This window comes from Rhipicephalus sanguineus, chromosome 4 (assembly GCF_013339695.2).
Source record: "Rhipicephalus sanguineus isolate Rsan-2018 chromosome 4, BIME_Rsan_1.4, whole genome shotgun sequence".
NCBI lineage: Eukaryota > Metazoa > Arthropoda > Arachnida > Ixodida > Ixodidae > Rhipicephalus > Rhipicephalus sanguineus.
Window position 1 is genome coordinate 93,489,504 of NC_051179.1, and position 14,351 is coordinate 93,503,854.

The window sequence follows — 14,351 nt, forward strand, 5'->3', positions numbered from 1 at the left end:
CTCCGCAGTCGCATCGATAATCCGGCACGAAGACCACTTAGGTCTCTTTAGTCAATCTTCTAAGACCGACTTGGGCTTCTTCCAACACGGCAGCATGTATACACCCGTATATCATGTAAAATGACTTGCTCGGCACCCGCTTGCAACTGGTGCCGCCGCTGTGCTGTCGAATCTGGTAGCATACAAAACTCTTTCACCACGTAACAGAAGGGCTTTCTGAGCAGTAAAGGAATATTTCTGAGCAGTAAAGTCACAGTTTCGCCGCAACGGCAAAGCAATGAATGCGATCGTGAGCCTACATCGTGAGCCTACATGACGGTGCATTTGACTTTGTGGGGGTAATTTTTTGTTGATTTCTCCGCAAGCTCCGCATTCGTGACATAGCATTTTCTAAAAACAGAGGAGTAAAACGCGTAAATATTAAAAACCCTACGAGGTACAGTTATCGCGTTTCCATGAATTGTCCCTCTAACCACAAAAGGTAAGGAGAATCGTGAGTTTTAAGCGAAGATGCAAAACATTGTGCGTTAGCATCTGGCGCATATAGTTCAATTTCTCCGCTTCGGCATTGCCTCCGTACATCAAGTACCATTCATAGAAATTTAGGCTCATATTATTCAATGCCCGTAATATACTGTCGCTAGTATTAGATCGAAGGGCCGACAATATTCGACCTCGCAGAGCTGGGTTCTCTCCTTACGGCACCGGAGAAGCCTATGCAAGATGCGTCTATGTACTGGCTCGCGTTTTGGTGATGTGCTCGTTGATTACTCGGATAAGAAAAACGAACATTGTAACGAGTTCTGTTGAAGACGAATTGCATATACGTAGTTAATACGGCGCTTGACAAAGAGTTGTGACGTGCGAACATGTCTGGGAATTTCAATGATATTTATAGGAACGCTGCTGCAGCGAGCGGTGAATCATGGCAGGAGCCCGCAATTGCAACATTCTGAAATGTTCGCGATATTCGCACTTCTGTCCGTGTTAAACTGCGGTGGCCCGGTACATTCTTTTGATGCGATACCGCCAAGACGTCCCACAGTTCGTCACGGCCCGGCGTTGCCAAGCGGTAACAGTTTACTGAGACAACCTGGACCATTTCCACGTATGTATACTTAATTTTGTTTCCTTCGTTAATTATTATTCTGTCGTACCATTGTCTGTGACCCCTGGTAAATGCTCATGTTTGACACATCTTCATGAAAAGCGTCCTTTAAAACCAGACGCAGACCACTTGCGCAAATAGATACACGCACAACGAACACCCTTTCTGCGAGCACCGCACGGAGAAAGTATACGATTTTCTGGTTCACTGTTCACTTATTGTCCACTGAACTCTACACTTCATGTCTATGCTCTGTTGACTTAACGTACATGCCCTGGAAGTATACTTAAGCAAGTGTGAGCCAGGCTTTCTTTCATTCCATAATCACAGCTGGGCAGCAGCTATCATGAACTCTTGGATGCACAAATAAAAATGATCTAAGACATAAATTTTGAAACGAAAATAAAATAAAAGAGCGTAACAAAGGAGCTCGAACGTTATGAATTGCTGATTCCGTTCCCTGTATTCGTTTCAAGATCAGCGACATGACAAGCGCAGTTAAACCATATCTTGAAAAGAGAGAAAATAACTGAAGCATTGAGCATTTACCTTCTGCCACAAAGGTCAGCAAAACCCCCTAACGGTGAATTATGCCAAGACGTCATAACTGGGATATTTTGGAGAATGTACCGGTATTCGCGCTACTCTCTATGCTGAAATGCGCTGGTCTAAGACGTTACATTGCAGATATGCCACTTCTACATCCACAATATCGCCATGTAAGTGCACCGCCACGTTGGGCGAGCTTACTAGGACAACCACCTACAAATCCGTGTATGTATCCTTGTGTGCATTTAGTTTGTCGGCTATTATTGCGCCATAACTACCTCTGCCGCCCATATTAAAATGAGGATGTCTCACAGATATTCCTAGGCCAGGCTTCTTGTACCCCCTGAGGTTCAGCACATGCGCGGAGCGAGAGGAATATCGCAAGTACCTCCTGCACAACGTCCCGGTATGTGAATTCTCGTTTCCTCGTTACTGTGGTTAGGTATATTTCCGCAGTAAACGTTAACGCGCGATGACCCTACTGCGTCTCTTGCAGGACGACCCTTTGGAAATGGCCCACCTCGTCACCCACATCACGAGGAAAGTCGCAAACGGCAAGGACACACAGTGCTACGTCGGAGTATATGCTTTTTTTTTTCGCTTCGCTGTTCAGACGTCATTCATGCTTTACTATAAATTAGTGTTCGTTTGAAGCTCCCAATATCTGGCACATCTTTTTGCAGGATGGTTCCGCGAACACGAGAATCACTACAATCGTGTGCTAGAGCTCGGAGAGGATCCTGCACTTCGTGGATCCTCCAAATTAGTTCGACGTATATATTGTTATCTTCACTTTTATGTTTTGATCATTACTGCGATCTATTTGCGATCTGTCTTCTGGATGAAGTACTATGACGGCGGGCATTCTTTTGCAGACAAACCGTCTAGGTTTTCTGAAGCACGTCACCCACGTGTGCAAAACGCTCATATGCCCGAAGAACAGTCAGTTGCGCTCCCTGCGAGTATGTATTTCTATATTTGCATCTGTTGTACTTTGTTGTTAACGCGAAAGCCTTAGATGCCTTATCAAACGCGCAAATTGACTGTCGGTGCCGGCAGCCTCAACACGAGTGATGCAAAAAATCATCATATGACGCCATGATGACGCAACTGAGCGCCAAAATTTGAGACGTCATCATGACGTCCCTTCGTCGTATGATGACATCACACTACGTGACGTCAAGTCGTGACGCCATCACACCACACCGTCGCTTTGCACTACCTCCGTGATCGGTTGGCCAATCACGGAGGCTTTGTGACGTGATTGACGTCGTGCCTTGCCAGTCATGTTCATCGTACAACTATGGCCTCCTATGACAATTTTGGTATATAGTACCAAGTCAAGGAGACGACCACGAGAGCATCCAGATGGGGACTGCTAGATGATAGATAGAAACGGTCACAGCGCCTTTGAGTCCCTAAGAAATGCTTCACATCCTCGCTCAAGTCCGACGGCTTCGATGTTTTGCGAAATAGACTTAATGTGTTTGCGCAACCAGCTTATCGCGGAGTTGTCCTTTAGTAGTTACGTTCTGATTTAGATGCACATGTAATCGCCGTGGTAGCTCAGTAGGTAACGTGTTGCGCTTCTAGGATAGAGGACGCGGGCTCGATTCCCCGCCGCAGAGGCCGCATTTCGGTGGAGCGAATTGTAAGAACACCTGTCAGCACGAAACCGCACTTTCCCCCTACAATATGCCTCATATTAATACCAGGGTTTTGCAACTGGAAACACAGGAACTCAATGAATACTTCTGTATCACGTAACAAAATTACCTTCAAATATTTTACGAGCTTCCAAATAACACGCTGTAGATGTACACGAAGGGCATGTGACCAGTTTATTCGCTTTGACTATCAGCATTCTGCCAACGGCCATGGTGCGGGAGGGCCATAGAAGAACAGAGTGCTGGGCGAGTTTGTAATCGCTGGTGACGATCAAGTGCGCAAAAGCACCAGGGATGAGGAAGCGACTCGAGTCCTTGTCCAGAGTCCTGTCCAATTAATGATGAGTCGTTCCTTATTGTTTCGGCTTAGCATTTTGGCCAGTCCTCCTTCGGTAACGAATTACAAGTTTCAACAGGAAGAGCAACAACGCAACAAGCCACACGGTTCCTAATGCATTCACTTAAAACGACTCGAAGGCGAAAGCCGCCTTCTTCTCCTTCTTTTGCATCGTCCGTTTCTCAGTCGATTGTATTGATGCTTTCCCTCCTCCCTTGAAAGCTTCCTGCAACTAACGTGATTTTTCAGTGCCTCGGGGATCAGAGGCATCGCACTTTTCTGCACCTCACGTGGTGTTTTGCAGAACTGCCTTCGAGAGATCGGCCCACGTTTGACCAAGTGACTATGTCGAGTGATGACGTCATCGCATAGGGATTCTGTTTTCCTTTTTGATAACGCATCTGAGACATTCGAATTAAAAAAAACAGCACTGGTGTTTGAAATTTGTTAACTCCGTAAATGCCTCACCAGCTGAGACATAGGCTATCATCTCAATATATCAAATTAAACGCGCAATGCTTAGTCATTGCGCGTTTATGGGCGAAAACAATTTACAACAGAACCGATGCTATGCCCAAAATTGCAATATAGACGACAAATAGGGGAGACTGACAGTTTATATTATGGATTTTCTGCAGCTTCCTCTTTTGTAAACAAGCTTAGATTCTACTTTTCTAAAATATTTGTCTAGCAAGCAACTGTTGCGCTTAAGTGAGGCTGGCATGAAAAAATCATACCCACAGTAAACTGTCGAAGATCGAAGGAAGGCTCTCATCCGGGTCACATCTAGATATCCTGTATTCTCTACAATGCTAACTTTCTTTTCTTTTGTGGACTTCACATTCATCAGGTGTTTCGCATTTTATGTTTTATCTGTTTTGTGTAAAACGCTGTTTAATTTGCAAGAATATTTCTTGTTCTAAAAAACGTGTTGTCGTAGCAAACCTGGTGTGTTTTTTGCAGAGATAAAGAGCAGGCAAGTTGAAACAACTATTGTGAAACAATAACGAAATTAGTGAAACAATAATCGCATCACATCACGCACATATATTATTCTGGCAGTGCGATTACATTTTTTTCCTCTTCATGATCTATAGTTATGTAGCGTTAATGCTCTGCTATTGTATTATGTATAGGCTTTGGAAAGTGCGTTGAATACTCGGCTTAATGCGTCTCCTGAACGTGAGAGACGGTAGTCGTTGGCCACGAAGGTCAGGTACATTTGACTTCCGCGGTGACGTTAATGTCACGCAGCAAGGAACAGTGAGCCAACGAGGATTTTGCTGAGAATGCCTTGCTGCGTAGAGTGGACTTCACGTGCATTGCTTCCTGCTTGCAAAGCTCGACTACGCATGTCCAGATAAGGTCCGGAGAAGGAACATATGTATGTTTCTTTACGCATGTCAACCACGGCCAATACCCACTTATAATGAGTGGTCATAATATTGGCTACTCTACAATGACGTATCGCATTAGCACGTGAGTTGCGTGTCCGCCTTTATCCGAGAAAGTTTTACTACATGCGGCTTTACTTCTCGGCTCGTCTGACCTTTTGTGACCGTAGGACTCAGATGTTATAACCTATATCTGTAGACATTTCTTCACACCATTAAATTAGAGTTACACGTTTTATCGGAAGAGGGACGAACAACGATAACTAATGACAATTATGCAAGGCATAAGTAAATCGTCCCTCAGCAGTGTAAAATTTTCTAACCCATGTTCTTTCACATTAAAAGTCATTTTCTTTCGTTTTTATGTCGCATCGTTTCTTTCTTTTAATGTGTTTTTTTTACATTCTCTATATCACAACGAACCGTTGGTGATCGTTAAATAGAGTCACGGCGCCAATGAAGACATCGAATACTGATGCTGCCGTTAAGACAACACTGAGTGGACGTACGGCTGGACGTAATCTGAAAATGGTGGCAAGAAAAGCAGACAGCGACATCCACACTGACGAGCACAAATGGCATTTAAATATTTATTTTTGAAAACGGCTTCACAGGTTCACCAAATAAATGACATCCAGTGAACATTCGTGCTCGGAATTCATTCTCCCGAGATTCATTAGGTTTGTTGAGTCCTACAAGACGGGTACAATTTGAGAAGTGTAACTGTCAAATTTTATTTTTATTTAGAGAAAGAGGAGCACGAGCAACTCGGTGACCATTGCAGTTGACTGTCCCAACGCAGTAACATTATGTCCATCACAAAATAGCGCAGCAAAATGTGAGCTCACCGATCGACATAATATTCACCGCGGTGTTCCCCAAGGGGGAGTTGTAAGCCGATTCTGTTCGACGTGACGACAATTGGACTAGCAGCAGAACTTCCCAGCATGGTAAAGGTCAGCACATATGCGGATGACATATGCATATGGGCATCCCGAGCTACTCGTCCGCAATCGTGTGCTCGACAACAACGTCAAATGGCTACGACGTCAGGGTCTCATTCTTTCAGTTTACAAATGCCCAGTGCTTGCATTTACGCGCAAACATATGTCAACATACACGATATTTGCTAATAGAACAGCGATATCTGCTGTAACGCACCACAAGTTCCTTGGGGTTATCATAGCCAGGGATCTATCGTGGTCGAGACAGGTCGTAGCCCTTAAGTCAAAACTGAAGAGCTTTGTTCTCGTTCTTCGGACTGGCAGGAACAAGCTGTGGCCCGTCAGAAGCGTCACTTTTTCAGTTGTATAATGCTCTATTCGTAGGATACATACGATACAGCATGCCGGCGCTCTCAAACATGAGACCTAGCTGTGTGAACACGCTAGAGAGCATTCAAGCTCAAGGATTGCGTACATGCTTGGGGCTACCACGCTGCACGCCAGCGAATGGAACTATCACGGAAGCTCGGGCTTGTCCCATCGTTGTATACATGCTCTGCGAGCCACTTCGAGTCTATCTTCGCTTGTTGTCTCGACACAGGCAGCATCCCCTGTCAGTGCTCTCCGCCAGCCACCCATACTGCAGTTTTTCAAAAGCAATATCACGGCATGAGAATATTTTGCCATTAAGGTTTGCTCCCCCCGAGTGTTCCTGGAACACCTCTTCTGGACCAAAAAAATAACCTTTCTGTCAATGGGATCTCAACCCACAACCATGGAATAATGCGTCCGATACTCTACCAAAAAAGCTACGGCGGAAGGCGCTTCTCGGACGCGTTATTCGACGGTTGTGGGTTCAGATCCCACCGACGTAAAGGGTGATTTTTCATATCAGTTTACATTGTTATTACTACAGTACAGCTAAAGACAGCATTTGATGGCCTCAATGGTTTCGCTGGCGTAATTGTTTGTCGGATTCATTTAGTTGTGTCCAACTAAGTGCACTAAGTAATGCGTGCACTAACTGCTCGTGGCGGCGTATCTAAATAATGTAGAGAAAGCGACAAGGCGAGTTGTTAGCGACGTAAAAGCAAAAGAACGCCACTGCTCTTTGCTGTGTTAACTTCTCCAATCGATGGGGTTTTGAGTAGAATAAAATGGGGCGAATGTTGTGCCAAAGCGCCGACATTGACGGGACTAACCAGTACGTAAAGAGCGAGTCAGACGGGACAAACGCTACCAGGAATTTCGAACATTTACTGGACGGTTTTCCAATAAATGATCACAGTTGTTAGTAGCACTTTTCCCCTCTGTCTCGCTTTTTTGTCTTCTCTATTGCGCTTCACTGTACCAAGTATGCGTCACCCAGTGGCCCAAATTCTACTGTTTCAAAACCATTCAAATGTAGAGTTTGTGGCTGACTCTGTTTCTCTTTATGGATTATCAATTCTAGCAACTATGCACTTCCAAGTACTGCTCGGCACAGTTAGCAAAGTAGGCATGAGGGGTCTAAGGCCAGAAGCCCAGCGGCACTCTCACTTATGCGTTGTACAACGCAAAAGGCGTACCTAAATCGTTATACAAATTTACCAGCTAAAATAATAGTTTTATGCATGAAGCAGAACCATAATATGTTAATTGTAGCATATATACTCACCCATAGAGTATATGGTATGAAACATGAAACATAAAAGCAATATATTTTTGACTGAAGGAAGGCGGAAAACGTTTTGAACTTTTCGGACCAATGCGAACGTGCTTTAGAGCACGGACAAGCCGCAACTTTAAGCTCGCTGTCTTTTCCTGCCCTTTTATAGCTGTCAGGGATAATAGCGACAACGTCCCTGGTTTCATAAATTTCATGCATACTTTCATACAGTCCATGCTCGGGATCAGCTATCCAGAGCAGAGAATGCGGCGTATATGGAGGGAATATTGTTGGCATTGCTAGTAGCTTACACTGTGCGAACGCGAATATTAACATGTATATTGTGAGCGCAGTCACTGATTCTTCTTTGTCAACTGGACAAATCATCATCATTTGTACAACTTCCTCATCTGTAGATATCATCATCAGTGTGTGTCAGCTCGAGCTCGACTCGAATAAAGCGGTTCCTTATAATATATGTAAAAAATCGAGGGTTCCGTTGCAGTCTTGTACTTTGGAGCCCTCGCCTGTACATTTTATACAGCTTGCTCTCTACTAATCCTTTTATATCATTATAAAAACTGACTGTTTTATTGATTGATTGACTGATTCAGAAATATTGTGAAATTATATCATGGATCATTGTAATGTAAGATTAATGTGGCTACAGGGTCAGGCATGCTAGCATGGCTTCACCCTTGATTCGGGTGACATCTAGTTGACTAACGTGCACAAGCTCGTCGACACGCAGGCATACATAACTTGTTCATATCCTAAGCCGACTGGCTCTGCGGCTGCATACTTGAAGAACATATGCTTCGGCATGTTAGTAGACTCTATTAACTTTCATAGCCCAAAAGATAAGGAAGACTGGCTGAAAGATCTTCGTCTTCTTCTTCGTGACGCTCGTTTCAGTGCGTGTTATTTTTGTGGTATAGAAGTTAGCCTGCGTACATGCCCAGAGCACATGGAAATCACCGTGCCTACTACGAAGAATAGCTGCGCAGAAGGCGTGATGCTATCCGAGAAGGCGAAAGAAAAGGAAGAAATTTCATAGCAGAAAGCGTAATACTATTGAGTGCATATGACTTTCTAAATTGTCCTTGTATAACAAATCAAGCATCATTATTCAAGACTGGAAGGAGTAGAAAGAACAAGGGGTTCCTTGAAATGATTCTTAACGCTGAGAAATTCTGTTATGACTCATAGCAATACTTCAAGTTCCGGCACCACAGCTTTCATGTCAAGCCCAGCAAAAACTGTCATCAGGGATAGCATTTATCAATCAGTTTAGCGCATTGCTTACGGCATTACACCTAACGTTGCTTTTGGACCAATCGCTTCTTTTGCATAACAGCATTGTATTCATGCAACGACACTCACACAGATATCAACATCACACACACACACACACACACACACACACACACATATATATATATATATATATATATATATATATATATATATATATATATATATATATATATATATATATATATATATATATATATATATATAGGCCCGCCAAGCAAGCTAACATTGTAACGCTAATTCATTGCTCGTCGCCCTGACATCAACGCAACAAAACTTTCGACTACTCACGAGCCACTGACATACATCTCGCATGTTGTCGCTGCCTGTGGCGAGTGTCAGCTGCAAGGGCGACCACGTGCTTTGCGGCGAAGTGGCAACAAAAAGAAATGCAGGGTGCGTTCGGAGGACCAAATTCAAAAATTATTTTCTTGCTTAAAACAAAAAATGATTTGATTAGACTTTCTTCATTACTTAACGATGAAGTCTTCTATCAAATGCCGCATGACGAGGATTTTTACTTGGAGCGCATCAGTACGAAAAATACGGTCAAACATACGACAAATCGCATAATTTCTCTACTTTCACAATTCTTTCGTGAAGATTTGAAGCCTATTTTACCCCTAAACATTTTCGTACTAAATACACTTTCTTGAAAATTATACTGTCATTAAGATTGGTTAGGCAGAGTTCCAGATAGCTCAAGAAAAAATCACGAACTTCGAAGATTTTTGTAGTTTTTGAAGATACGTAGCTGGTAGTGAAACACAAAAAATTCGGAATTAATGAGTAGGGTAACTAAACAGAACCTCTGCAATTGCGCAAGCGCGGTTTCGAAGCTCAACACACAAAAATAGATTTTATACACATTTTTCTATTAGGTACAAATACAAGCGAATTTCGAGGGGGCGCCACGATCGTCAAAATTTTTTTCGAGCAAAAATGTTTTGCCACAATACTTCATGTGGCACCGGAAAAAGGCTAAAATTTTATCAGCAAAATCTGCGATGCGCGAGCGCCACGTGTGGGACACTTGGCATGGAATGACCCCCACATATATATATATATATATATATATATATATATATATATATATATATATATATATATATATATATATATATATATATATATATATATATATACGTAGATGACATGCGAACACCCCCCCTCCCCCGAAAAAAATTTCTGGCTACGCCACTCGTTCGCATGTATACGTACAGGGTCAGATGTTCTGTATGGCTTGATATAAGCAGAAAAATACACGAAAGCCAAATAATAATACACATGACACACGATCACAACGTTATACAATTCTGAACTCATTACAAGATTAATATTACGCATTTTGGTTTCAGGATAAAGTGTACCTTAATATTTCCATAAAAACACTGGCACCGAGCAGCAGTCAAACCGTATTGCCGGAGTTCTAACGCACTTAGGGCATTCTCGATAAATATTTCCTGTTTTTTTTTTTTTGCTTAGGAGGACACACTATCACAGCAGCACAAGAGAGCGTCCGTGTTCCACAATCGAAAGGGAAAGTCTCCTGGTTTCAAAGACACAGTAAAATTGTCGTTCGGTTTTCATTGTCTCTTTTGAGCTTCGGGCCGCAGACGCCGGTGGGCAGGTACCTGCGTCGGGAAATTGTCTAATGAGCAAGACTTCCTGCCCCTGAAATGAATTACAGAAGTGCCTTAGTAAATACCTTTTCACAAGTTGCGTCCGGGAGCGATGTTCCACGATTTCTGACGCAATCTGTCGACGACTGCGATGCTGCATATTAGAGATGCTGCTACGAGCTTCAGCGCCGCCAGTAGCCAATAAAATCGGTCGTAAGAGCCCATTGTGTCACGAAAGAAGCCTACGAGAAAAATATTGTTATTAAAACAGCCTAAACGTTCGGTGATGTACGACAAGTATTCGTCGGACATAGCCAGTTAAATCACTACTAAATGTGTGAGGCGTGTATACAGAGCGCTCCATATAAAACGGGCAAATATATGTTTTAAGAAATTGGCTACGAGACACCAAGCTTAGCGCGACCAAGTTTCTGGAGTCGCCTTGCGCAAATCAAATAATTTTAATACGATAGCAATTATATGGACACTCTCGGCGGATTTTTGCTGTCGCCGTCATATCCCCGATATATATATATATATATATATATATATATATATATATATATATATATATATATATATATATATATATATATATATATATATATATATAAGCCACAAATGAAAGTAAAGCAGCAGAAAAAAAAATTCCGAAGTACCTTCCTGGGGATTTGAAGCAGCGACCCCTCGCTCCCCAGCGCGCTGCGCTAGATGCATACGCCGGCGAAATAACGGCGAGCTATTTATGGTCATCATTTACCGCTGGTGGTACGCAGATCTCGGAGGAGCTTGAGCGTGTTCTCTATCACGCAACGCTCGTACATTTTCTTTCAATTTGAAAACTGCCCTTGAGACGCGCACGACAATGTGGCCCCTTTCTGCACCCACTCGTGATGTGGAACGAAAAAAAAAAAAAAAGAACAGCGGGCACACCCTACGTCACACGCCCCCGTTTGGCAGGAGACGCAGATGGGTGTCTGATTCTCCATTGTCGACACGCACTCTTGACCAATACCCCAGAGTGGGTATGTGCCATAATTTTGAGGAAACAAACAAACAAACAAACATTATCGTCAACTGCAGCGCGTTGCTCAAGCGCAAAGACGTAACAACTCTGACAGTTGTTAGTTCACGCTCTTCCTGCGTATAACTGTGCGTTCGTTTCGGGCGTCCTTCTTTGTGCTTCAGCGGCGCGCTGCAAGTATCGAGCTGCTTCTCGTTCTTCGTGTGACATTCCAGTTTCTTGCTATCGCATTCATGTGGCCATCTCTCACCCACATAACGTGGACGTGTAGACTCAGACCACCCGAAATCAATTCGCCCTTATTAGGGAGAAACCCATTCAGGACGCAGTGGGAGGTCTGGCTTGCGAGCAATGATCGGGAGAGCCAAGTAGCTCTGCTCGATCAGGCCCAGCGAGCCGCAGAGGGCAGTGGGGCCCTATACTAGGGTACCCACCCACCTTCGCCCTAATTCCCTTCAGTTCAATAAGTTTTGCGCTACTAATATTACATTCATTGCTTCGTCCTTGCGACGAAACTGTGACTTTACTTGGTATCTTCACACGGAAACGAATGTTATCCCTTGCCAAACCCGCACATCTAGACATTCATCTCCCACATTAAGCATACGACCGCAAACGCTGCGGCAAGTCGAACACAGCGTACCGCATGCATCGTATGGCAATGTTGTCCAGAATGAAACATGCCCGCTATCCCCCTATCACCGATGCTCTACCCTCCCCCCAAGCACAACGCGCACACAAACACACGCACACATTAACACACACAAACGCAGGAGCAACGGGAACCCAAGAGCTCTCCTGCTTCAACTATGTTGAGAAGGGATAGCTGGTGAAAAAGGCGAAGCTAGCAGCCAGGTCACATAACCTCCGGGAGTAAGGAGGCAAGCCAAATGGAATACAACCAAATACCTTCGTCTACTCCGACAATGAAGTACATCTGTCTCTATTTTCATTTATTTAGCTAATAATTCGTAATAACCTAAACGCCTGTAATGGCGTGAGCTCATATGTAAAACAACGTGCCGCATTAAAAAATTGTCGCGCCCCGTTCGTTGCGCACTTCGAAGCTCCGCACATGATAACTGGCGCGGAGGCTTCACCAGATTAATGCTATTGTTTATCGTATTCTTTTAAATACTTACGTAACATGTTTACGTACTTAAGACTAATAAACACTGTTGAGCTAATAAGCTCACGATTGAAGCTGGAATAGATGCTTGTCTCTTGTTCGATTTGTTGTTGATTAGTGACCAGCTTCTTCTCGTCTTTCGATTGTGATTTACTTATGGTAAGGCTATTACCGGAATTAGCGCGAAAACTCCACTGACGCATGCAGAAAACATGGTAGATGAGGAAGAGCGCTCGCGCTAGTGTATTGTGTTTTCTTGTTGCGCCCGTGTATATTTCGCGCTAATTATGATACTAATTATATTAAACTAGCTAGCACAACACAATGTTCTTCTGAAGTAAAGGTATGGCATCACTTTTCTGAAACGCCATCTGCATATTTCAGGAATGCTTACCTATAAGAACAGGTGCGCTCAAGGCCACCGGGCTCATGAAGATTCCCTCGAGGCCGGTGAAGAGGCCTAGGCTTTCCACTCCCAGGTATTCACCTGCCAGCACGCCTTTGATGCAGATGAGGTATCCTTCGCATACACCAACGGCTGCCGTGAGTAGGGCAAGAGTGATGTAATCTTGTACGACGGCCGTGAGAAGCAGGCAGGCCGCAACTATTATGAGATTGGCGGATGTGAAGGCGCACCTGCTGAGTGGCATCTTGTCGGACAACCACGGGACTGCTAGGCGACCAGCCAACTGGCCTGCAGCGTTGAATGTCTGCAGCTGATTGCACTGCTTGAGCGTGCCGACCTTCTTGTCGATTCCGTACTCCACAATGATAGTCTCATGCATGTGGACCACAACGTCCACCATCACGTAACACGCCAGAAGTATGTATAACGTCCCCGAACGCAGGAACGTGCCACAGTGCGCAAGGAAGTTAGGCGCTTTAACCATCAGAGGTGCGCGGAGATGACTGTGGTTTTCGCGAAGCCTGGCCTCTCGATATCCTGGTAAGGAGTTGTCTTCAACGAGTGCTTGGGACTTCGTGCCAATTTCTGTTTGCTCTGCACCTGGTGGCAGCTTATTCACGGCATTTATAACGCTAAGCTCTGTAATCGAGTGCTGCCTTAGACTGCTTAGTGAGCATGCGCCTTCTTCTGCGGGCTCTGTGCGAGAAAATGCGTTTAGTGCCGGGACCAAAGAGAGCGACGTATCTTTCATTGATTGAAAAGAATCTCTAGTTCGATGTGGTGTCGTCAACACTGACACTTTCTTCTGTCGAAAGCAAGCTGGCAAAGCCAACGGTTGCGGATACTTAAGAAGCATAAGAAAAGGTATTGCGTTGGCACTGATACCACCAGCTAAAAGCAACGACCCTTTGCAGCCGTAATTTTCGGCGAGATAGCCTGTTATGGATGGACCGACGATACCTGAAAGTGCTAAGCCGGCGAACTTGAAGGCGGTTGCTGTAGCGCGGTATCTTTGAAAGTATGTGAGCGTGTAAAGTGAGAGGGAGGTTATCAACATTCCTGATCCAGCACCTGAAAAAGAGAAGAAAGCAACCCCCAAGAATAAATCGATTAGTGTGCATCTTGTGCTTAGGACTCAATCTGACTCAATCACACCAAAATCTCCCTCAATCGGACTCACTCGGACTCAGACTCACTAAAATATTTCTC

The 14,351-nt window shown here is 44.1% G+C and overlaps 1 long non-coding RNA gene across 1 annotated transcript; it reads left to right on the plus strand.

The window, feature by feature from the left end:
• Window positions 1-1,002: 1,002 nt before the first annotated feature.
• LOC119388876 (uncharacterized) lies at window positions 1,003-2,619 on the plus strand. Its single transcript, XR_005182880.2, has 6 exons — window positions 1,003-1,108; window positions 1,796-1,882; window positions 1,972-2,063; window positions 2,154-2,237; window positions 2,341-2,430; window positions 2,533-2,619. It is a non-coding gene; the product is annotated as an uncharacterized LOC119388876 (long non-coding RNA).
• Window positions 2,620-14,351: the final 11,732 nt, after the last annotated feature.